This window comes from Aquarana catesbeiana, linkage group LG11 (assembly GCF_042186555.1).
Source record: "Aquarana catesbeiana isolate 2022-GZ linkage group LG11, ASM4218655v1, whole genome shotgun sequence".
In the NCBI taxonomy this organism is placed as follows: domain Eukaryota; kingdom Metazoa; phylum Chordata; class Amphibia; order Anura; family Ranidae; genus Aquarana; species Aquarana catesbeiana.
The window spans coordinates 222,205,058-222,232,392 of NC_133334.1; the positions used below are offsets into that span (position 1 = coordinate 222,205,058).

Sequence of the window (27,335 nt, forward strand, 5' to 3'; positions counted from 1 at the left end):
CCTGGCTGGGATGGGATTAGTCTCCTCTGAAGGATTAGTCTGCCTGGCTGGGATGGGGTTAGGCCTCTCTTAAGGATTAGTCTGCCTGGCTGTAATGGGGTTAGTCATCTCTAGGAAGGATTAGTCTGCCTGGCTGGGGTGGAGTTAGTCCCCTCTAAATGATTAGTCTGCCTGGCTGGGATGGGCTTAGTCATCTCTGAAGGATTAGTCTGCCTGGCTGGAATGGGGTTAGTCCCGGGCCACTCTGTTACTCAACCCACCAGCATTTCTCCATACTCAAAACATCATTATGATGGAATGGTCCTTTAAAAGCTGTGAATAATCTTGTTAGTATACTGTACCTGAATGTTTGTGTAGCTATGAGGAATAGGCAGAATGCATTAAACTTCAACAAATTCATAAGACTGTGTACCCAATGCCTTCCAAGCCTAAAAGCAGTGCAGAGTTTTAGGAAATACTAACATCCTTCAACCTAACATTTTATAGTTCACTGGTCACAAACATTCCCAATTCAGGCTATAAAAGTGCCAGGGAAGGAGGGGGCTACTGTTGTCGGTGTTTCATTATAGTGGTCATTCCAGCAGCTGAACTAAATGACATCTAGTGCATCGCATGCATATTGGAAATAATGTCTTGGGCAGATCTGGAAGGAAGAGATATATTTATATTCTCAATCTATAACTCACAGCAACACAAAAAACTGAGATTATTCCAATCTATTGTTCATAATCGTCATCTACTCTGTATCTAAAGCAAGATGAAATTTTTGCCCTGTCCTTAATATGTATGCAATAGAAGGCAAGTGAAAGGTATTACTGCGAGGCCACTGATTGCAATACCAGTTCTGACTGTCCCTCTGTCTTAACCCAAAAGACCTGGTAATTTGTGTTGAAGAAGTGACCTCCTAGCCACTGTGGAAATTGCTTTTCTGCTGTATAAGATTGGAATCGCTATTTAATTATTTATTTGCTGGAGTCCTGGCATAGTATGCACACTACGTTGAATGACTAGAGATTCTGGAGATTTTTATTTTTACTTTTAGCTCTCAAAATTTGGAATATAATCTGAGTCATTTTTTATTTTATTTCATACTGTACCTATTCTCTGCAAAATGAATGTACCTTAGCTATAGATATTTTTAACTTGGATTTATTTTTACTCTCTCAGGGATGCTGTAGGTCAAATATTTTTTCCAATTTTCTTGCAGGAGAAAAAAAAAAAAAATGATGTGCAGAAATCCTTTTTTTCTTTCACGTAAATGTTTTTCTGCACGTTATGGCAAGCAGTGCGGTTGTGGAATATATGTGAAGTTTTGGAGATGCTATTGTTGTCTTGTTTTGATAAATGGGGGTTATTTATAACAAGACGTGGAGCTGCTGCTGTGAGGGGCTCCTGAGAGAAGGCTGCAAAAGTAGGGTTCCTGGGGCACGGAGGACATGGGCATGCAATGCTGTAATGGTAAATTTAAAGGTACTCTGTCATGAGAGAAATATCTAGGATGCCATATTTAGAAATGCTAGTTACCTGCCATCAGCATGATTCTTTGGCTTCAATACCTTCTCATTCACTTATGTAAAACATGCACATAGACAAGGAATTGAGACACTTTGCTAACATTTGTGCTGCAAGCTTGAGTTGGATTTTGTGACCCAGAAATTTTACGGGCAGACACCAGGCAAACAGAATTCTCAGAGGGATGTTAACAGTCTTCACGGTTCTCTCGTGACAGGTGTATTTTATAATGTTTCTGAGATTTAGATATGTGACTTACAATTAAGGTAGACTCTTACAATTAGTATATTTTGCCAGAATTGCAAATATATTACGTATTAATTAAATCAAGTAATTTTTTTTAATTAAAACCTGACTTCAGGAGTCTTAAAAATTATTAAAATTACCTCCCTAATAACAGAAGAATCTGTTTATTTTTTCTGGGGGATGAGATCGTGTACAAACTGTACTGTATAACAGTGTAGGTATGTATGTGATGACATTGGCGTTCCTGCCCACATTCCATTGCTCCAGACAAAAGAACCGATCTGCAGGTTCTTGTAGGATCCTGGATTAACCATTTGTCTACCACCATATGTCTTTATTCACTTATTGACTGTTTTTGGATACATTGAGGCAATTTACGGAGGAATTTTTTTACAGGGGACTGGTTACTTATCGTATTTATCGGTGTATAACACACACAGGCGTATAACAGGCACATTTATTTTAAGAGGGAAGTTTCTGTAAAAAAAAATTTAAATAAGGAACTTTGAAGCAAAATGAGGGTCCGTGCCCATCTACAGCCTCACCATTGCCATCAATGCAGCCTGATCAATGCCTATCTGCAGCCTCACCATTGCCATCAATGCAGCAGCCTCACCATTGCCATCAATGCAGCAGCCTCAACATTGCCACCAGTGCAGCCTGATTGATACCCATCTGCAGCCTAGAGGAGACAGGGAGGGGGTGGGACGAGCGCAGACAGATTACATACAGTGAGAATCTCCTATGATAAACAGAACAGTGGTCCAATGGTGGCCCAGGAGATGGGACTTCCTATTACAGAGGCCGCCAAGTAAACAGGAAATTCTCACTGTATGTAATCTGATGGCGCTCGTCCTGCCCCTCTCCCTGTCCCCTCTGAGGCAGCTAAAAGTGAAGTATCCGCTTATAACACGCACACGCTATTTGCACCCATATTTCAGTATTTATTCATTCACTCATTGATCGTTTTTGGGTATTATATAAATCATTATGAATTAATTATTTATTTTAATCATTTTATTTTGCTGCACTACACTGACTACACAGGTCTTTAAACGGCTCAATAGTAGATGTTTATTTCTGCAGCACAATTTATAAACGCCACTACAGAAATAATCATTGGATCACCATTGCGCCCATTAATGCCTGTGAACCGAACTGTCCTCATATGGTTTGTTTCATAGACACTGTGTATAGAGCCTGTCTGAGCAGCTCTGTACCTTGTCATTTTTTGTGACTGGCCAAAGAGAACAATCCCAGTAAGTACAGACATAAATAATGTAGTATGTGGGATCCTTGTGAAGGCCCAATGGAGGAAGGGGAGGGAAAGAGGAACTAATGAAAGAAAGCGTTCCAGATTGTGATCACTTTTTTTTTGTAAATAAAATCTAATTTTGGGACATCCTTTATAGGTGGGAAAAATGTACTGGTATTTTTCTGTGAAGCATGCAAGCTTTGGCATGGCATATTAAAACTATTGCAAAATGGTTTAAATGGAATACTGCTTTCAAGATTTTATAGGAGTGGAACGTAATGGGAAGTTCAGTGCTTCTGTACCTACAAATAATGAGCGGAGCATATCTACCAGACAGTGCAAATGTCCTGATTATACCGCTCAGTTTTTTTGATTATATAGAGGACAAAACATTAATGTGTGATACAAGGACATATTCTGACAGCTTCAGATGATAATTAGATAGTATATATTAGTTCCATGTAATCTTTGCAATGCCATTAATGGGGAACTGTTTCACAGAGGTAGCAACCAGTAAAGAGGCACTAAACTAGGGATATGTAAATGTGCACAAGTTCAACTCGCCCTGGGGGGGTGGGGTCGTTGAATGCTGCTTCCGCCCGGGTTCACACCTATGCGAATTAGATGTGCATTTCCCCACATCTAATTCGTTTAGTAGGAGAATGTGACTGGCTCCCTATGGAGCCGGTTCACATATCTCTGGGGCGGCTGCAGAGCGCACTGCACAAAAACGCTGTGCGTCTTTGGCTCAGTTTCAGGGCCGAATTCAGGCATAGAATCGGCCCTGATTTGACCCTGAAACGAGGAACAGGGACGCACAGCGCTCCTGTGCGATCCGCAGCCCGGTATAGTGTGAACACGGGCTTAAGGCCCAAAAATCCAAACTTAAATATAAACCGCATTGAAGTCTATGGGAGATGGAATCTTGAAAATCAATTCTGGTCATTTTCAAGGTTAATGAGGAAGGGGTTGTCCAAAAAGGGCAAGGAGAGCAGGGCTTTTGAATGTAGGATAGCAACACCGTACGCTAGTATCACACATTTTCAACGTGTATTTGATTTTTTAACTTATACTTCTAGGTAGTTTTTTAAGGTCATTTTGGTTGTTACACATAATTTTTGTTAGCAGTGATTGAATGGTGGACGTAGCAGCCACTTTCTACTTATTGGCCACTGGTACAACAATTCAGTAGTATACAACACAATTAATTTGCCCACAGGAATTTAAATGAGGCATATCACTGAACATACAAATAAGTTATACATCAAACATATCTTTTTTAATCAATACGTGAAAATCTCAATACATACTGTATATAGAAAACTAGTAAAATAACAAGCTCGTTTATTGTATTCCAGTATATATTTATATCAAATATGCATAATATTAGTATATATATTACATTGCCATTTCCATATGATCAGATCAGTAAAGAAAAGTGCATTCAATATCGCTACGCTTTTTGTGAATATTCATTCACTTCATCAGGAGTTGATGCTACTGACATGTTCTCAATTAAGTTCAAATTAGAACTAAAAATAACAATAGTGCATTCACCTTTTAGTCCAAACTCCATTTTCCAAAAGTTGATCCAGTACTAAAAAATCAGCTTAACAAAAAGTTAGAATTCATTATAATGTTTCCACATCCTAACCACCAAAGGGCATCGGCCCCGAGAGCTTTGGGCAGGGACTCATGGTACCCTTATAAAAGTAGATAAAAAAAACTGGCACACATAGATGGAAATAATAAATAATCACAGCTAAGAGGGTTGTGCTTTGTTTTGACAGTTTATTAAACCATCAAAAAAGAGTGGACAAAAAATATTTCAAAACCCTAACATTCCCTGAAACCCATTTCATCCCCGTATGCCTAATTCCCAAAATGTTCAAAATATAAATTTCAAGCACTGTATGTGTTTGGCAGAAAATGGTTAGCATTAGGAAAGCACTTGATCAGGCTATAAATAGAAAGAGGCAAAGCAGGTTCTATAATCATATAAAATAAAATATTTTACATTGGCTGCACAATATGTAAAAAGCTTGGTGACCCACTGCCATCTGAATCTGCAAAAGAAGGCTACAGAATAATCACCCTCATGTCTGTCAGTCTAAGCCCCAGTTTGTACAATCTGATTGTGCTGCGACCCCTACCATATAATTTAGTTGGAAGTTCTTTTTCTGGTCCCAGATTGGAAGATTTCCATTTTCCTTCTTTTCTTTCTCGAGGGCACTGCCTGCAAGCGCTACTAATATGCCATTTTTCTCCTCGTTCTCTACCAATCCAGCCATAGCTCTGCCAACTGGCTATGAAGAATTGGCAGAATTATTTGGACACTGCTATCTCCAAAGCCAGTCCTTAGAGCTCTGCAGTGTTTTTTTTTGCCTTTTTTTAACATATCTGTTACTGGGACACGGCGCAACACCAATCTCGGTAAAGAGGCGAGGGCATGGCTCTTTAACCATGTGATCACAGCCAGTCACATGTAAATGCCGAAGTGCCGCTTATCGGCTCTCCTCGCCTCACACTGACAGAATGTGTGCCGAGGAGAGTCGATCAGCGGCATCCCCTCGCAGGGGAGACCAGAACAGGTAATCAGGGCACTGATTACAGTAAAGCCCCAGCAGTGACCATCATTGACCCCAATCAGTGTCCATTAGTGATGCCAGTCAGTGCTGCCCATCAATGTACATCAGTGCCACCCATCAGTACTGTCCATCAGTAGTGCCCACTAGTGCTGCCTATCAGTGCTCATCAGTGCTCATCAGTGTCGCATATCAGTGCCACCTATCATTGCCCATCAGCGAGGCATATTAGTGCCCCCTAATTAGTGCCCATAAGTGCCACTTAATCAGTGCCCATCAAGCCTGCCTCATCAGCGCACATCATTGAAGGAGAAAAATTACTTATTTACAAAATGTATTGACAGAAACTAAGTAAAACCTTTTTTTTTCTTCAAAATTTTCATTTTTTTTTCTTTTTTTAGTAAAAGGCCGCGCCCCCCGCTCTCGTGTCACTGGATTTGATTGACAGCAGTGGGAGCCAAAGGCTCTTGCTGCTATCAATCTATCCAGAGACAGCGGCTGGAGCCATTTCTGGACCACCCAATGTCACTATACGTCGGTACTTTGAAGAGGAATATCGTATAGAGGAATAGCTAGCTGCCATAACGTCGGTATCCTCTTCTGCAGCAGTAGGTCTGCTTCAAGATAAAAGTGATCTGTTTGGCGGATGCGCTGCAAGATCACTTTTATCAGCGGCAGGAGAGGGGCTCCCTCCCCGCTCTGCTGCCCTCCGCCGCTTACCGGAGCCGTCGGTAGCGGCGGAGGCGATTGAATCCTCTCCCTAGCCTGACATGGAGATGAGTGAGGAGAAGATGTTCCTCACCTGCTTATGAGCCCATAGCTCTTAAAGGGCCATTTTTTGAATTGCATTTTAGTGTGAATATGAGATCTGAGGTCTTTTTGACCCCAGTTCTCATATTTAAGAGGACCTGACAGTCTTTTTTTCTATTACAAGGGATGTTTACATTCCTTGTAATAGGAATAAAAGTGATCCAATTATTTTTAAAGGTAAAATATATAAAAAATTTTTTTTTTTTAAATGTGCCCTGCCCCGCTGAGTTCGCGTGCAGAAGCGAACACATACATGAGTAGCACCCGTGTATGAAAATGGTGTTCAAACATGTGCGGTATAGCGGTAGAGCGAGAGCAATAATTCTAGCCCTAAACCTCCTCTGTAACTCAAAACATGCAACCTGTAGAATTTTTTTTAAACATCACCTATGGAGATTTTTAAGGGGAAAAGTTTGTCGCCATTCCACGAGCGGGTGCAATTTTGAAGCGTGACATGTTGGGTATCAATTTACTCGGCGTAACATTATCTTTCACAATATAAAAAAAAAATTGGGCTAACTTTACTGTTGTCTTATTTTGTAATTCAAAAAAGTGTATTTTTTCAAAAAAAAAGTGCGCTTGCAAGATCGCTGCGCAAATACGGTGTGACAGAAAGTATTGCAATGGCCGCCATTTTATTCTCTAGGGTGTTAGAAAAAGATATATATAATGTCTGAGGGTTCTAAGTAATTTTCTAGCAAAAAAGACTGTTTTTAACTTGTAAACAACAAATCTCAGAAAGAGGCTCGGTCCTTAAGTGGCTAAAGTTAAATCAAAGTCGCAAGCAAGTAGCTCTGGAAAAATCGCATCACATTAGTGTGAACCCAGCCCTACTCCATCCCGCTGAACACAACCTGTACTGCTCCAGCAATGTGTTTAGGACAATAAGTAGATCATCGTTGAACTGATGTTATCCACACACTTCACCCAAATATCTGAGATTGTTTCAGTGTTGAAGCCACAAGCCCATACTCTGTAAAGCAGAAATACCAGCTTGTTTTTCAGTAAATCTAGACTTAGTGGTGTTTGATAAATTCACATTTGCAATGTAGATTTCCTGGCAGCGAAATCTGTACAGCCAGCCAATTTTTTGTCAGGTTTCGGTAAAATGGTTTGCAGTCTAGTGTTACTAAACAGACCTGTTCCGGGAGTGAAGGAATATGTAATTTGAGGTTAGTTTTACAATAATGGAGAATATTATCCGAAAAATTCTTTATGAGATCATGACCGAAGACAGGGTGATAAATCAACAATACATTTCCCCAGTTGTTAGCAGGCAAATACATGTTTATTCCTCTTGTATTGTGCAAACGTTCAGGAAATGTTTAATCTGAAGTGGCCATGATCAGAGGTGCTATAAAGGATCATCTAGAGAGCCTGGCAGGGCAAAGCCTGCTTTTAACCCGCTTTTAATGAAATTTGAAGACTTACTTTTTTTTTTTTTACAAACCAGGAACTTCAAAGGAACAATTTCTTGGAATTAAGGACATCTTTGTTTTATTCAGCAGGTAAAACTTTGTTTTATAAATATAGCTTATTGAAGCCTCCTACACACGATCAGATTTTCAGACGACCGTTCGTCCGTTTTTTGTTGCATGCTAGTCTCATGTCCAAAGTGAAGTCGTTTCTCACCATACGAAAATTCTCGTAGGAGAGAATACAACTTCAGAAATGACGTCATGTGTTGAATAGATTTGTATGTATTCTTTTGTTTCTGAGCATACGTGGTCTTGGGAGGGAGGGGCCAGGAGAGCCGAAGAGGGACCTGAGAAGAGGAGGATCTGGGCTACTCTGTGCAAAACCACTGCATGGAGCAGGTAAGTATGACATGTTTGTTATTTTTAGAGAAAAAAAAAAAAAAAACAAGGCTTTACAATCACTTTAAGTCAACTGCATTGCTGTGAAGATGTTTGGAAATTTGTTTGTAGGATGCTTGTTTGCACGGAGCTCCTTTCTTACTGGATTACAGGTAAAATACTATTAATTTCCTCCCCTTACTCTGATTTCTTTATTTCTAAGAATTCTAAGTATTTTACTGTGAGGTCATCCTCACAGTAAAATAATATCAGAGCATGGCCTGGTAAAGAATATATATGTGACATCTCTCAGAGTGGGAATAGTGTATATTAGACAAAGGTCTGAATGTGGGAATATGGACATAGAGTGACGTGAGCTTAGGAAAGAAATAAAAATGGGCAATAGCTGATTCAACAAATTACATGCAAGCACGTTTATATTCCTAGAGCATGTAAAAACATTCTGACTTTCTTAACCGTTTTACCATGGCAGAATCCTTGAAATTATTTTCAGGTCTGCAGAAGCCCCTACCTTAAATGATTGTATCTTCAGTTCATGAAGCATCAGCCTCATCAGCAAGTTGTAGATATAATGATAAATAAAGGTTACAGGGGTTGTAAAGGTATTTTTTCTTTTTTTAAATAACAAACATATTATACTTACCTCCACCGTGCAGCTCGTTTTGCACAGAGTGGCCCCGGACCTGGTCTTCTGGGGTCCCTCGGCGGCTGTCTCAGCTCCTCCCCGCAAGAACTAAACACCTTCATGCAAGCTTTCTCGCATGGTGTTTAGTTCTTGCGGGCGCGCTCCTGTGATACAGCCAGCGGCTATAGTCGCTGACTGTATCACTCGGCCCCACCCCCCGGCACGCTGCGTAATTGGATATGATTGACAGCAGCGCGAGCCAATGGCTGCGCTGCTTTCAATCCGTCCACTCTAGCCAATCAACGGCCAGGCTGAGCGGTGAAGAGGATGTCGGGAGCGAGCACGGGACTTTTGAGGGGTCAGGTAAGTAAAACGGGGCTCTGGGGGGGCCGGCATTGTCGGATGTTTTTTCACCTTAATGCATAGGATGCATTAAGGTGAAAAAACATGAACCTTTACAACCCCTTTAAAGAATGTGGCCTACCTGTTTTATTTTCAAACACCCCGCTCTATATAACGCTGTTATGTGTGTTTCCACGTGGATGCATTTTATGTATTTTTGCTGCCGGTTTTATCAATAAATACTGCACTATATATATATATATATATATATATATATATATATATATATATATATATATATATAGTTGTGGTCATAAGTTTACATACCCTGGCAGAATTTATGATTTCTTGTTCATTTTTCAGAGAATATGAATGATAACACAAAAACTTTTCTTTCACTCATGGTTAGGGTTTGGCTGAAGCCATTTATTATCAATCAACTGTGTTTACTCTTTAAATCATAATCACAACAGAAACTACCCAAATGACCCTGATCAAAAGGTTGGAGGATCACTGCACTTCTGGTGACAGAATGGAGGTATTTTTCACCATTGTAGAGTACCTCAGGAAGTTTTGTTTATGTGGATTTGAGGACTTGTGCACTTTAAGATTGCTGTGTTTGCACACTAAATGGTTTTAGCATATATCAGTACGCCATCTTGATTGATGCACTTTAATGATTTAACAATCTGTGTCACTTTTTTATTCATATTTATTAACTGTATGTGTGTATACATTTATTTTATTTTGCACTGGAGTGCTGCACTTTGTTTTGATATATAGCAAACAATGTAGTGCTCCTTTACATTGGTGGTCCATTACGAAGTGCCCCACAGCATTGAAGTCAATCGAAGAGGTGTACATTAGGATTTAGGTGAAAAAAAGCACCCCCTTTACATTGGTTGTCGATGTCCCTTTTCAGTGTAGCCAGTGGAAAGAATTATCTGTTTCATTGGTGATCTGTGGGAAGAACACCCTTTACATCGGTGGTGGTCACTAAGTTTAGTGCCCCTTACATTGGTCGTTAGTGGAATGTACCAATATACTGAGGGTCACTGGAAAGAATGTCCCCCATTTTTATACAGTGAGGGAAAAAAGTATTTGATCCCCTGCTGAATTTGTATGTTTTCCCACTAACAAATAAATGATCTGTCTATAATTTTAATAGTGGCCGTGTATTTTGGGTCATTTTCATGCTGGGATACCTATCCATGACCCATTTTCAATGCCCTGGCTAAGGGAAGGAGGTTCCCACCCAAGATTTGATGGCACATCGCCCTGTTCATCGTCCCTTTGATGCGGTGATTGTCCTGTCCCCTTAGCAGAAAAACACGCCCAAAGCCTAATGTTTCTACCTCCATGTTTGATGGTGGGGATGGTGTTCTTGGGAGCATAGGCAGCATTCCTCCTTCTCCAAACACAGTGAGTTGAGTTGATGCCAAAGAGTTTGATTTTGATCTCATCGGACCACAACGCCTTCACCCAGTTTTCCAATTAATTATTCAGATGTTCATTAGCAAACTTCAGACGGGCCTGTACATGTGCTTTCTTAAGCAGGGAGACCTTGCGGGTGCTGCAGGATTTCAGTCCTTCACGACGTAGTGTGTTACCAATTGTTTCTTGGTGACTAGGCTCCCAGCTTCCTTAAGATAATTGACAAGATTCTTCTGTGTAGTTCTGGGCTGATTCCTCACCGTTCACATGATCATTGAAACTCCACGAGGTGAAATGTTGCATGGAGCCCCACACAGTGGGGGGGACCCCATGCCGTTTTTCGGCGTAGGGGGTTCCCCTTAAGGTCCATACCAGACCCAAGGGCCTGGTATGCTCTTGGAGGGGGAACCCATGCCGGTTTTTTATTTAAAATTTGGCGCGGAGTTCTCCCTCAAGAACATCTGAGCACGAGTCGCATGCCAAAGTCGGATCATGCGAGACGGCGATTCGACTTTGATCCGACTTCAATGATAGTCAATGGGCTGAAGAAGGATCAAAGTCAGACCAAAGTAGTACAGGGAGCATTTCTAAAGTCGGAACGACTTGTGTCGGACCAGTTAGGATGGCTCCCATAGGGAAACGTTGATTTTCACACATCATGCGAAATGAGCTCCCAATGTCGGAGGGTTTGTCGGACCATTGTGAACCCAACCTAAGAGAGTGCTCCTAATCTCAGCTCATTACCTGTATAGAAGACACCTGGGAGCCAGAAATCTTGTTGATTGATAGGGGATAAAATACTTATTTCACTCATTAAAATGCAAATCAATTTATAACTTTTTTTAAATAAGTTTTTCTGGATATTTTTATTGTTATTAGGTCTCTCACTGTTAAAATAAACCTACCATTAAAATTATAGTCTGATCATTTCTTTGTCAGTGGGCAAAGGTACAAAATCAGCAGGGGATCAAAAACTTTTTTCCCCTCACAAAAGATTGATTGTCAGTGGTTATACATCTAAGTAATGAAAGGAGAGGCACCACTGGTCCCATGCCCCTGTCTCTCTAATGATGCAGGCATTGTCCAGTAGAAGATAATCCACTAACGCTCAAGGAACCCCTAGCAGCTTCTAGAGAAGGCCTGGCTTAGAATGGTTGATGTAGAAACATTCTGCCTTTAGCACCTTTCCATCCTATTTTCATAATGTGTTATTTTATAGGTCTTAAAAATCGTTGATTTATTTTTTATTTAATTTTACTTTTGTTCATGAGTAAAAGCCAGTCTGAAATGAACAGTAAAAGTATATCAGAATATAAATCTTTAACCACTGCTTCAGCTAGGTATCAGATTGCTTTTATGAACTTTGCTATAGATTCATATTATCACTTTTAGATGTGTTGCATATGACTACAACATTTATAATTTTCTCTTTTTTTTTTTTTTTTTTTACTTTACTGAGTCTTTGAAGATTAGCGCTAGGATTTTGTAGAGCTATCTGCAACTAGACAATATTATGTACTTAATGTTCTTCGTTTATCAGTTAGCATCATTGTCAAAATTTGAGCAAAATGATATTCATTGTGGTTGTCATTTTCAGTTGTAATTCACTTTATATGGATTTTTTTTTCTTTAATAGCAAATTGGCATGGAATAATTGACTTCTCTTTTTGCTACATTTTGCCTCTCTGAAAGCTTTTTGATGGATGTCAATTGGTATTGCTATGGTGACTTCAGCTGTTACTCTTATATATACTTTTATAATGAAATGTACAGTAGGTGTTGTTCATAATGTAGAAACCGTGCAAAATCAAGATGTAAGAATACTTTGTATTTTACCAAACTGTGTACAGATTACATGAATGGTAGGACTATAAGAATGTTTGATTAGCGTAAAAGGGTATTTTTCATTTTATCAACATTGTTATATTTGATGCCATAGTTCTTTCATTTTTCTGTCACTGAGTCCTGTATAAATGAAAAATTGTACAAACTATTTTACTTCTCCAGTTTATATACTCTTAGTGGATCTGTCATTTTCCCCATAGTAGCTAAAAATACATAATGCTTTCATGAAAAGAGATGACCTGCTGTAGAGTCTGGAGAAATAATGTTCACTGCTGCACTGTCAAGTGACCTACTGAAATGGTCAGGAAATAAGATGGAATTATTTCCTTGCCAAACACCGATTCTCTGGTTACGAAGTATGTCCATGAGAAATCCAGTGTTTGTGTCAGAGGTGATGTCAGCAGTTGGACATTTAGGTTCAGTTCACTTTTTAAGCAACTATTACCATTCATCATATTATTATTATTATTATTATTATACAGGATTTATATAGCGCCAACAGTTTACGCACGCTTTACAATATAAAAGGGAGACAATACAGTTATAATACAATAAAATACAAGAGGATTAAGAGGGCCCTGCTCAGAAGAGCTTACACTCTAATAAGGTGGGGCAGGTGGTACAAAAGGTTGTAACTGTGGGGAATGAGCTGGTGAAAGTGGTAGGAGATTAGTTGGAGACGTGAGCAGGAGATAGCCCGATAGATGGAGGTAGTGAGTTCCAGAGGATGGGAGAGGCTCTGGAGGAATCCTGGAGATGAGCATGGGAGGAGGAGATGAGAGAGCTTGAAAGCAGGAGGTCTTGAGAAGAGCGGAGAGGTCGATTTGGGTGATATTTGGAGATATAGACTGAAGAGGGGATAGCCTATGGAGCCTATGGAGAGGTAGGCCAATGAGAAGGGAGTTGCAATATGAGTAACATGAACACTTGTTTCAATTTTTAGCTAGGTCCACATTTTTTATATTGTCTTTATACGGGCTAATCTCTGCTGATAACAGTGGTACATAAAACCTGTATTAGCAGGATTATCTAAATCAGCATTTCTCATTCTTTTTTCAGTTGCGGCACACTTTAAAACTATGCCCAATCTCAAGGCACCCCAGTCTAAAATATAAGAAATGCAAATTTTACTTATCAGTGGGAAACCTGAGCCTGGAACAATACACACAACCGCCTTGATAAAATTAACTTCACAACAGAAGCCCCCCTGAACATCAGAGGTCATCCCATCACATCAGAGATTCCCCCATCACATCCGAGTTCTCCCATCACATCAAAGGTCCCCTTTACTTTAGAGGCCTCCCTGAAATTCCCCCTTTTTGTCAAAGGCCCCTATCACATCAGAGTCCCGCCTATACATTAGAGGCCCCCATCACCACAGAGTCTCCCCATCACAAAGCTACTCAATCACACTCTCCCCTCATCGCAGACCCTCTCACAGGCCGTGATTTATGGCAAGCTGGATCCTGTGCCCATGGCACCCCAGGGAAACCCAAGCATCACCCAATTTTTCCTAACCAAGGTTCTGTCTTTTTTTCCCTGAGGTGTCACAAGCACAGGACTTAGTTTGCCCTGGCTCAGTGTCATGAGTTGCCATGTTGTTGGAGAGCCAGCTAGCAGCACCGTAACAATCAATGACACTCTAGGGTCAGGATGTATAGCATTATTCGTTACTATGGTGATGGCAACCAACTCACCTGCACCACAGCAACCCATTATTCTCAGGGCAAGCAGCATGGAAGGCCACCCCCAGAATTCAGGAGAAGACATAAGTCAGTCTTCTCCGCCCCTTGCCCTCTACCATGTTGCTGGAGCCAAAAGGTAGGGCTGTGTGATTGGGGGGCTTGGAGATGAGGGGACTCTGTGATTGGGGGGTTCTGATGTGATGGGTGGACTCTGTTGTGATGGGGCAGGCTACGATGTCATGAGGGGTTCTCATGTATAAGGGGGGATTTGATATGAAGTTAATTTCATCAAGGAGGTTATATGCATTGTCCCATGCTCTGGTTTCCTATTGGTAAGTAATATTTACATTTTTCTATAGTTTAGCAAGATTTTGCATGCTTTTAAAGGGTGCAATGACTGAAAAAAACTTGAGAAATGCTGATCTAAACAAATAAAACCTTCTAATACTCTCCCCCACATTTCTTATCAGAGATTTAAAAGCATAATGTAATTTTAGAATAGACTGTAGATACCTTCCCATGCCTTCTAAGTTTGTAAAAAGTAGGAATTTCTTGGCACAGGGATTATGTGCAGGGTACATATCATTCTGCTGTACAGTAAATATTGGTTGTGGCTTAAAGGGGTATGATCAAATAAGAGGAGAAAATGCCACAACTGTGTATCTACTGTGTATATGTGTACAGTGGGGGCTGGTGCTGAATATTTTGGATGGAGTGGCAAACAAACGTAACACCCCCCACCCCCCACCCTGCGGAAGACGCACAGCAGCAGCGATCAGTGCCCCCCCCCCACATTAATGGCTGTGTGTTGAGTTATTTTGAGGGGACAGCAAATTTACACTGTTATACAAGCTGTACACTCACTACTTTACATTGTAGCAAAGTGTCATTTCTTCAGTGTTGTCACATGAAAAGGTATAATAAAATATTTACAAAAATGTGAGGGGTGTACTCACTTTTGTGAGATACTGTGTGTGTGTGTATAATATATATATATATTATAATATATACAGTGCTTTGCAAAAGTATTCACCCCCCTTGTTTGAGGATTTGCATCATTTAATTTATAGAACATGCCCACAACTTTTTTTTTTTTTTATTTTTTTTATTGTGAAGCAAACAACAGATAGGACAAAATATCAGAAAAAGTCATAACTATTCACCCCCCTAAAGCCAATACTTTGTAGAGCCACCTTTTGCACCTATTACAGCTCCAAGTCACTTTGGTTACATTTCTATGAGCTTGCCACATCTTACCACTGGGATTTTTGCCCATTCCTCCTTGCAAAACTGCTCCAGCTCCTTCAAGTTGGATGGTTTGCGCTTCTGAACAGCAATCTTTAAGTCTGACCACAGATTTTCTATTGGATTGAGGTCTGGGCTTTGATTAGGGTATCCCAACACATTTACATGTTTCCCCTTAAACCACTCAAGTGTTGCTTTAGCAGTGTGTTTGGGGTCATTGTCCTGCTGGAAGGTAAACCTCCATCCTAGCCTCAAATCACACTCAGAGTGGTACAGGTTTTGCTCAAGAATATCCCTGTATTTAGCACCATCCATCTTTCCCTCAACTCTGACCAGTTTCCCAGTCCTGACTGCTGAAAAACTTTCCCACAGCATGATGCTGCCACCACCATGTTTCACTGTGGGGATGATGTTCTTTGGGTGATGTGACGTGTTGGGTTTGCGCTAGACATAGCGTTTTCTTTGATGGCCAAAAAGTTAAATTTTTAGTCTCATCAGACCAGAGCACCTTCCTCCATACATTTTCAGAGTTTCCCACATGCCTTTTCGCAAACTCAAACGTGCCATTTTGTTTTTTGCTGAAAGCAATGGCTTTCTTCTGGCCACTCTGCCAAAAAGCCCAACTCTGTGGAACGTACGGCTTATTGTCATCCTATGTACAGACACTCCAGTCTCTGCTGTGGAACTCAGCAGCTCCTCCAGTGCTGCCTCTCTGATTAATGCCCTCCTTGCGCGGTCCATGAGTTTAGGTGTGCGGCCATCTCTTGGCAGGTTTGCTGTTATGCCATGTCCTTTCCATTTGTTTATGATATATTTGATGGTGCTCCTAACCCTGACTTGTACTACTCAACAACATTGTCCCTTACTTGTTTGGAGAGTTCCTTGGTCTTCATGGCAGTGTTTGGTTAGTGGTGCCTCTTGCTTAGGTGTTGCAGCCTCAGGGGCCTTTCAAAAAGGTGTGTATATGTAATGACAGATCATGTGACACTTAGATTGCACACAGGTGGACATCATTTCACTAATTATGCGACTTCTGAAGGAAATTGGTTGCACCAGAGCTTTTTATGGGCTTCATAACAAAGGGGGTGAATACATAAGCACATGCCAATTATCAGTTTTTTATTTTTGAGATATAGTTTTATGTATATATTTTTCTAATTTTACTTCACTAACTTAGACTATTGTGTTCTGATCCATCACATATAATTCAGATTAAAAAAAAATCATTGAACTAAAGGCTGTAATGTAACAAAATAGGTAAAAAGTCAAGGGGGTGAATACTTTTGCAAGGAACTGCATATACAATGAAATATCACTTGAACATAACCTGAAAGGATAAGCAAAGTTAAGTATCAATTCTGACAATACTTCTAGAGAGAGAAACCCAGGCTGGCCTGTTCAACCTCTCATTATCCTAATGAGGGATGAAGCTAAACAAGGATGTTAATAGGGCCCTTTAAGCAGCAATGACAGAATGTCCCTGTTGCAGATCTGAGGGTCTTCACTGGCAGTCGGAGTTTATTACCTATATCCAATAAGGTGTAGTAACAGAGGGGAATTATATTGTGTGATGAATGCAGTTAAAGATGTCTATGTACAGTGTTTGAATAGAAATGCAGTGAAGTGTTCCCAAAGTAAAGCTGTCTGTACACCGTGTCTCTGTGAAACATCCAAGGAAAGGTTTGCAAAGGTAGGCAATTGCCATCTCACCAACAACCAGGCCAATTGAGTGCCTTCTAGACAGTGACTCCCGGGTAGACGTCCTGGCTGCAGACCCGCTTAGGACGGTCACCGGATGTGGAGCGTGGGTCGCTGGACTGTGGAGTTGATGCTGGTCAGACATCCGATGAACAACAGGCAGGCACTGATTTTCCCAGAAGTCTGCACTAAGATACAAGTCAGATTTTTGGCATCCCCCGCAACAAAAAATTCATTTTTGGTGATATACTTTCAATAAGAAATTACATCTAAAGGGATGCTGACCCTGCAGTTTGCACTCATTAGAGCTCTACAGCTGCAACAGCCGGTTGATAATTATGAAACCACTCCCATTAGACTCACTCAGCACAGGGACACAGAGGAACAAACAGTAATTTCAAACAGTAATTTCTTTAGAATAACAAAAGGTAATAATTTGCAACAAAGTTTGTTAAAATCCTTGCAATGTACATAGATTACCCAGAGGGAAATGTTTTTCCTTGCGTAAGTATTCATTTCTAAATTTTATTTTAATTATTTCTAACTTACTCTTATTAACCTGAATAATGTTGAAGTTTGTAAATTTACTTTATGAAGAATCCCCACACATTTACTACCTTGAATTTTGTAACACATGTTCACGTGTTACATAGTGGGGAAGGTTGAATAAAGACACCAGTCCATCCAGTTAAATTCCTGTTGATAGACAGCACTGCTCTATCACAAAATTCACACAGCCTGGCTTCTGAACGACAGCGTTGCTGGGAACAGGAGTTTCAGGGAGCATGGCCAATACAGAAACAGCTGCTTGCAAGCAGTAAGGTACCATGGGATATGTAGTCCTTAGAGATGGAAAGTAAACAGCAGAGGAGAATCTGTAAAGAATGCAAGGAATCCAGGAAGTTATGGAAAGGGATGGCCAGCAGACATGCAACAATCACAACATGAAAAGAGATTTTAACAATAAGCTTATATTGGACTGTCAAAAATAACTATTGTTTGTATTTGGTATTACAATTTTAATGTTATAAAATAAAACTGTTTGTTATGACCATACATTTCCTTTAAGTTTCAGGGAGATAAAGGGGTTTAATTACTAAAACTGGACAGGGCAGAATCTGGTGCAGCTCTGCATAGAAACCAAGCTTAGTTGAGCAAGCTGAAGTTAGAAGCTGATTGGCTACCATACAGAGCTGCACCAGATTTTTCCAGTTTTAGTAAATCAACCCCAAAGTGTTGATGTTTCATGTACAGTATAACTGTCATGAATCAGTGCATATTAAATCTTTAGATATTACATCCTACGCGTTTACCCTTTGTTAGTGGTGTGGAGTCTAAAAGATGGGTGTTTTTTTTTTTTTTTACATCAACTTTATGCTTTGACCATAATTCACTGCAATGCCCTTTGCTACAACCATGATCTTCCCCGTGGCCATAGATATAGGCTTCTTCATTTACAAAGGAAACACCTTCATGATATGAGCACTTAAAGCGGAAGTAAACCCATCAATGAAACAGTTTCATTTCCGGCACGTGCCAGAAATGTAACACTCCCATTGGTTGTGCTCTCAACCAAACTGTCAAACCATCCAATGGCTGGTGTCATAACTGATCACATGTGCAGCATCATGGCAGTTGTAGATTAAACAGAGGCAAAGATGGCAGCTTCCTTGGCTGAAAACGATAGGGGGGGTTTACTTACACTTTAAATAAAATTATAGAGCCACCTGCAGGCTGCTCTCATACGGAGTTTTGTTTTCACCCTTTGTGCTCTGTCTTTAACCTCTTGCCTACTACCGTATGCATATATGTGGCCTGTCAGCAAGTGGCTATACCAACATCATTCTTGAAACATGATAAAAGAAGAGAACAGGAGCGAAAAAAATTAGTACAGATTTATTGGATAAAAAACATATGCAGACTTACATCTGAAGAAGCAGCCGTGAACAGATATCAGTTGAATGGAAGCTGGAAAAATACCTGTACTTTGGAATTTGTAATATTTATAGACTGTTTGTATTAGGGCAGCAACTTGTGTGCTTTTTCAATGCAGTTTTTAAATACTAAGGTCATGGCTGCAGCTGCTTTTTTTTTTAAAGCCGGCGATTGGGTGCTCGGTCAGCTTGTTTTGGCAGGCAGAGGAGACATTGGGGGTCTGAATGAGCCTGATGTTTCCAAGAAATAGGACCTGTGACTGCTCAAAGCTATCAAAGCTATCACATAGATGCTTGCTAGCTCCCTTGTCATAGCACTAAAGATAAATGAAAGAAATCTTTAAAAGTGTAAAAAAAAAAACTATTTTAATAAAATAAATAAAAATACTTGAGTTTTTTTTTTTTAAAAGCATCCCTGTCCCCCTGCAAATGTATGCACATGTAAATGTTTTTAAAATGTTTAAATGTTTTTATTCATTTTTTTATTTTATTGGTTGTTCATTCATATCTATGTCAATCCAGGTTTATACCCATATATGATTTTTACTTGTTCATTTTCTGAGCGCCACATTATTGGTCCTTTTTGTTTTTTGCATTATATGTCTAGTGGAGTATTGGCAGCCTGTCTCTAAGCGCAGTTTTTTACTCTTTTTCCATCATTCGTGATTAACTCTACATTAATAACCTGTAAAGGCTTTTAAAGCATTGCCTATGAAAAATTTCACATACCGTAGTTTGTCACTATTTCTCAGGGGCACGCAATTTTGAATCCTTGACATTTTTGTTATCTATTTACTTAATGCAACATCACTGTTTATATTTTACCAAAAAGTAGGTATTATATTGTGTTTGTGTATGCTAATATTCACGTTGGTGTATTTTTGCCTGAAAATATGTGCTTGACGCAAAGATCATGTGACATAAAAATTTGCAACAGCAAGTGACAACACAGAATGTGCAAAGTAGGGGCTCATGTAGAAGTATGTTGTTTCCTGCATTTGAAATACACATCAAATGCAGGTCAGCAAAAAAAGTTAGTAATTTACCAGACACTCTTACCATATTAAAAATCCAGCAGTGTAAAAATGCTGTGTATACACCACCTTTTTATATAAAAAAAAAAAAAACAGCCAAAGTGTGTGATTGCATTATATGTAATCAATTTATATATATATATATATATATATATATATATATATATATATACACACAGTATCTCACAAAAGTGAGTACACCCCTCCTATTTTTGTAAATATTTTATTATATCTTTTCATGTGACAACACTGAAGAAATGACACTTTGCTACAATGTAAAGTAGTGAGTGTACAGCTTGTATAACAGTGTAAATTTGCTGTCCCCTCAAAACACTCAACACACAGCCATTAATGTCTAAAACGCTGGCAACAAAAGTGGGTACACCCCTAAGTGAAAATGCCCAAATTGGGCCCAAAGTGTCAGTATTTTATGTAGTCAACATTATTTTCCAGCACTGCCTTCACCATTTTGGGCATGGAGTTCACCAGAGCTTCACAGGTTGCCCCTGGAGTCCTTTTTCACTCCTCCATGACGACTGGTGGATTATAGAAACCTTGCGCTCCTCCACCTTCCGTTTTGAGGATGCCCCACAGATGCTCAATAGGGTTTAGGTCTGCAGACATGCTTGGCCAGTCCATCACCTTTAACCTCAGCTTCTTTAGCAAGGCAGTGGTCATCTTGGAGGTGTGTTTGGGGTCGTTATCATGTTGGAATACTGCCCTGCGGCCCAGTCTGCGAAGGGAGGGGATCATGCTCTGCTTCAATATGTCACAGTACATGTTGGCATTCATAGTTTCCTCAATGAACTGTAGCCAGCACTCATGCAGACCCAGACCATGACACTCCCACCATCATGCTTGACTGTAGGCAAGACACACTTGTCTTTGTACTCCTCACCTGGTTGCCGCCACACATGCTTGACACCATCTGAACCAAATAAGTTTATCTTGGTCACATCAGACCACAGGATATGGTTCCAGTAATCTATGTCCTTAGTCTGCTTGTCTTCAGCAAACTGTTTGTGGGCTTTCTTGTGCATCATCTTTAGAAGAGGCTTCCTTCTGGGACGACAGTAATGCAGACCAATTTGATGCAGTGTGCGGCGCATGGTCTGAGCACTGACAGGCTGACCCTCCCCCACCCCTTCAACCTTTGCAGCAATGCTGGCAGCACTCATACATCTATTTCCCAAAGACAACCTTTGGATATGACGCTGAGCACGTGCACCACAACTTCTTTGGTCGACCATGGCGAGGCCTGTTCTGAGTGGAACCTGTCCTGTTAAACTGCTGTATGGTCTTGGCCATCATGCTGCAGCTCAGTTTCAGGGTCTTGGCAATGTCCTTATAGCCTAGGCCATCTTTATGTAGAGCAACAATTCTTTTTTTCAGATCCTCAGAGAGTTCTTTGCTATGAGGTGCCATGTTAAACTTCCAGTGACCAGTATGAGAGTGTGAGAGCGATAACACTAAATTTAACCCACCTGCTCCCCATTCACACCTGAGACCTTGTAAAACTAATGAGTCACATGACACCGGAGAGGGAAAATGGCTAATTGGGCCCAATTTGGACATTTTTACTTAGGAGTGTACTCACTTTTGTTGCCAGCGGTTTAGACATTAATGGCTGTGTGTTGAGTTATTTTGAGGGGACAGCAAATTTACACTGTTATACAAGCTGTACACTCACTACTTTACATTGTAGCAAAGTGTAATTTCTTCAGTGTTGTCACATGAAAAGATATAATAAAACATTTACAAAAATGTGAGGGGTGTACTCACTTTTGTGAGATACTGTGTATATATATATATATATATATATATATATATATATCAATACAATATTATATTGTATTATATATTGTTCTGTCCCCGCTACACGTTTCCCTGTGTTTAGATCAACATTCAGCTAAACTCTCCTATTCTGCAATAAGCCATACTGAGTATAATCTTAAAGTTTTATTAACAAAACAGGGTGATTGAGAAAAAACAAATACAAATAAATATAATCAGTATATGAAGTATACAGGAATACAATGAATAAGCCAGGCTGTAGATAGCATCAAGTAATTCTCACCAGCGATGCAGCGTTTAGGGGATGCAAATGGATAAATTGTTTAGTCCAACATGTGCTCTGACAGCTGGTTCCTTCTTTCAGTCTTTAAGATGGAGTCTGAGGTCCCAGGATGCACCTGTTTCTCTTCCTTAGACTGAAGAATGATGGGAACTTTTGTTGGAGGTGAACAGTTTCTAGATTCTGTAAAAATAGTAAATTTACCACCAGCTCCATCTTGTGGTCAAATCTGATGTTGCAGGCAAAACAAGTTAACCACTTGCCGCAAAATCACGTACCTGTACGTCATTCTGCTTTAAGTGGTTGTACCGGGGTGATGCCTGGTAACATTTTTTAGAGCTTTCTTGCGATAACTACCAATGCGGCTAAGTAGCCACTCGATTCTTATGAAAAACATTGGGAGGGAACACCCCTCTCCCGCTACCTTCCGCAGCTCTGCCTGGGCTCTCCAGTCCCACTGGGAGGGGTGAGCAACCAGCTGTCACATCTGCTGGCTGGCCGTAGACCAGGACAAAGATGGAACCGGCTTTGATAGGGTCTCGGATCTAGAAACCTGGAAGGGACATCACAGCGTCACTTCTGGTTTACCGGAGCCTTAAATGCACCAGATTTAAAAAAATGGCAGTATTCAAAACAGCCAAACTTGGCCTTTTGAATGCTTTTAAGTACAAAGGAGGGGTTTATAGACCCCAGATCCCTCGATAAATATACCTGACACGTGACTATGACTGTCAGAAGGGATGTTTACATTCCTTGTGACAGCAATAAAAGTGATATAAAATAAAAAATTAAAGGGACAGTGTAAAAAAAGAAAAGAAATTAAAGCATCCCATCCCTCTGTGATCGTGCTCAGAAGCGAACGCATATGTAAGTCGCGCCTACAAATATAAACAGTGTTCAAACCACACATGTGAGATATCACCGTGATCGTTGGAGCGAGAGCAATACTTGTAGTAGCAGACCTCTTCTGTAACTCTAAACTCGTAACGGTTAAAAAAATGTAAAGCGTCGCCTATGGAGATTTTTAAGTACCATAATTTGTTGCAATTCCACAAGTGTGCGCAATTTTAAAGCATGACATATTAGGCAGGGGCGTAACTAGAAATCACAGGGCCCCATAGCAAAATGTTGTATGGGCCCCCCCCCTGCAAACCGCCCCCCCCCCGCAAACCGCCCCCTCCACAAAAAAAAGAACTAATGCCATTGAACAACAGATTACCGCACCCATGTGGCACAGTACCCAGGCAACAGCTTATATTAATTTTGAACAACAAAGTATGCAGTATACTGTATGCAGCCCCTAAAGGACACACATTGCTGACCTCCAGCCTTCTAACCAATTTCTGTTCTGTTATATAAAATGAAATAGTTCAACTCACCATAATGCAGAATCAGTGGGAGCCCTGAGCGTGTCACTTGCCACCGTCGCCTGCCACCAGATGCAACTTGTCACGGAATGTCACCTGCCACATCACCCGCCACACGTTGTGGATTGTCCACTTGCCACGTCGCCTGCCACCAGATGCAGATTGTCACTTGTCACACATTGCAGAATGTCACCTGCCACATGTTGCCGATTGTCCACTTGCCACGTTCCGGATTGTCACTTGCCATGTCACCTGCCACACATTACTGATTGTCACTTGCCACGTCCCAGATTGTCACTTGCCACACATTAGATTGTCACTTGCCACGTCACCTGCCACACATTACGGATTGTCACTTGCCACTTTCCGGATTGTCACTTGCCACACATTATGGATTGTCACTTGCCACGTCGCCTGCCACATGTTATGGATTGTCACTTGCCACGTCACCTGCCACACATTACGTATTGTCACTTGCCACGTCCCAGATTGTCACTTGCCACACATTACAGATTGTCACTTGCCACATCGCCTGCCACATGTTACAGATTGTCACTTGCCACGTCACCTGCCATACATTACAGATTGTCACTTGCCACGTCACCTGCCACACATTATGGATAGTCACTTGCCACGTCACCTGCCACACATTACGGATAGTCACTTGCATCGTCACCTGCCACACATTACGGATTGTCACTTGCCACGTCCCGGATTGTCACTTGCCACACATTACGGATCGTCACTTGCTGCCACGTCTCGGATTGTCACTTTCCACTTCACCTGTCACACATTACAGATTGTCACTTGCTGTGTCACTTTCATGCTGTGTCCCAGAATCAGGCAGCAGAGAGATAAGGTCATCTCTCTGCTTCTTGAGGCTGCCTGCACAGTGAGGGGGGGGAACTGCACTGCAGGGATGCAGGGAGGGCGCCGGGCGGTGAGAGATGATGTCATCTCTATGCACCCCTGGCTGCCAGCTCCCTGATTGGCCAGCCTGCTCACACACGAGCCGAGCCACCCAGCTGACTCACCGCCTGACAGCCCTCGGAGCCGCTCGTGCTCTCACCGCGGACCCGCGGACCCGCGGAGCCGCCCGCTCTCACCCACGGGCCCGCAAAGCCGCCCGCTCTCGCCCGCAAAGCCGCCCGCTGTCACCCGCGGAGCCACCTGTCCTCACCGGGTCCGGGCCCCTAACAGCTGCGGGCCCCATAGCGGCCGCGTGTGTCGCTATGGCAGTAGTTCCGCCACTGATATTAGGTATTTATTTACTCGGCGTAACATCTTTCACATTTTACCAAACAAATGGGCTAACTGTACGTTTTTTTTTTTTTTATTCTTGAAATATAGTGTGACATAAAATATTGCAACGACCATAATTTTATTCTCTAGGGACTCTGCTAAAAATATATATATAAAGTTTGGAGGTTCTAGGTAATTTTCTAGCAAAAAATACAGATTTTAACGTGTAAACAACAAGTGTCAGAAAAAGGCCTGGATTAATATACTGCTCGAGGCAGAACATATATAATAAAGAGGTTTGGGAGCAATGTTAAAAAGCTCTTCTCCTTCTCTCTGTTTCTCCCTTCTTTTTTTAAGAAACTTATAATTTGTTTTAAAAAATTCAGGGCCCACACTGTTCGAGAAATATGCATCAAAGTGCATTTTGCCCATTAGTGAGCTGGCGGTGCCCTTTATTCTGAAGGGCACCCTAATACACCAGCTTTGATGTACACCAAAGAGCACAAGTAATTCAGTAGTGTGCATTGCTCTGTGCTGTGTTGTTAAAAATAGTGCATGTACCAGTTTTGGTATGTTGTGGTGGAATAGGCAGCCCAGGGCTGACTTAATTCAATGCATGTTATCATATGTCCATTAAACCAGAAGTTTCTGGAATGCATAAAATAATTAATGTTATGGCCACTCAGCAGGCATACATTTCCATGGCACCTCTTGAATTCTATTTATACACACAGATCCTGTGTAACAGATTTTCATACTTGCTGCTTTTCTTGGAATCAAATTTAGCAGAGAACTGCCTCATATGGCCACGTTCTTCTTCTTATGATCTCGGATTTATGGGTTCTAGTTATATTACCTTAATATATCCATAATGTCTGACTCAAAGATTTAATGTACAGCGGTCTGTGGTAACGTCACAAGATATCATAAGGGAGTTTTCCATTAACCCAGCAGGCAGGATATCCAGAAACCACGAATCACCAGGGAAGGACAGATCCCAAACTCCTTGGAAGATCAGGACAGATGTCCCCTTGAGGGTAGCAGAGAGATGAGATTGTAAAAAGACATCTCGAGAGATGCCACATCAAGTTAAATCATTGGAGCGCGGACGGTCCTTTCATTCTGAAGGCTGAGTTCAGCATAACCAAGAGATTTGTCCCCAGGGCTCATCAGATGTGACAGGGCTGAGACTAAAGTCTCTCTGGAGACCTGGAGATGGAAGAAAGAAGGAAAGAAGCCAACAGACAGTGTAAAATAATACAATATAAATTGTAATTGCACCTGGCTATGAACAAAATGCTGTGCACCTTTTTGCTGCGTTACTATAGATTTGCATTGTGATCATGTCTTGTGCAATTAAAAACTGCTTGTATAGCATTATATCACCTATAGTACAAGTCATAGAAATAGACTGCAAATTTAAATCTTGGCCTTGCACACCTCTGTATAATTTATGCGGTGCATTTGAAATGTAGTGCATTTGAAGTGTCTTTTACATGCCTTTTACATTTATAGCTATGGAAGGTATGCTTTGCTAGAAACTACTTTAAAGCTGCAGCAAGCAGTACTTGTCTAACAGACTGTGCTAAACCACATAAATATAACTATCTCCTGAGGGCCTATAATTTAGCCTTTGTAATGCTCTAGTAGTGTGATAGTTTTTATTATAGTCTACCTGAATAAGGTTGCATAATTAGATTACTACTGAAAGGATGGTGTGATAGAACTTGATAACAAACCAAAACAAATAGCTAACAGACCAGATAGGTGAGTATTGAGCTAGCCTTGTACCTAATTTCCACAAGCCGTGCAAAGGATCTCACTATGTGAGATAATATTTTATCAAGAACCCCCTTTTTAATTTAGTGTCAACACACCAAAATGGTAGTCGTTTTGGAGGTTTACGTCTAGTATAGCCAACTTTCTAATATCGCTGTTGGTAAAAACAAACAGAATGGTATATGCATGCAAACATGATTTCCATCGGAAAATTAGAAATTTTAATTCTACCTGTGTATATTCCCTTTAACTAGTTTCCACCCAGGCCAATTCTGACATTTCTCTCTTACATGTCAAATCAGTATTTTTTTGCTAGAAAATTACTCAGAATACCCAAACATTATAGATTTTTTTTTTTTTAGCAGAGACCCTAAAGAATAAGATGGCGATTGATGCAATTTGTTATGTCACACAGTATTGGTGCAGCAATTTTTCAAAAAAATTTTTTGGGAAAAAATACACTAATGAATTGTAATGCAAAAAAACACATCATATAACCATTTTTTTTGTGTAAAATATAAAAGATGATGTTACGCCAAGTAAATAGGTACCTAACACGTCATGCTTTAAAATTGCACAAGCTTGTGGAATGACACCAAACTACGGTACTTAAAAATCTCCATAGGCGACACTTTAAAACCTTTTACAGGTTACCAGTTTAGAGTAATGCCCCGTACACACGGTCGGACTTTGTTCGGACATTCCGACAACGAAATCCTAGGATTTTTTCAGACGGATGTTGGCTCAAACTTGTCTTGCATACACATGGTCACACAAAGTTGTTGGAAAATCCGATCGTTCTAAAC

The 27,335-nt window shown here is 40.7% G+C and overlaps 1 protein-coding gene across 2 annotated transcripts in view; it reads left to right on the forward strand.

Moving 5' to 3' along the window:
• MACROD1 (mono-ADP ribosylhydrolase 1) overlaps positions 1-27,335 on the forward strand; it is a 1,161,618-nt gene that overhangs the window by 424,653 nt on the left and 709,630 nt on the right. The window lies entirely within an intron of this gene.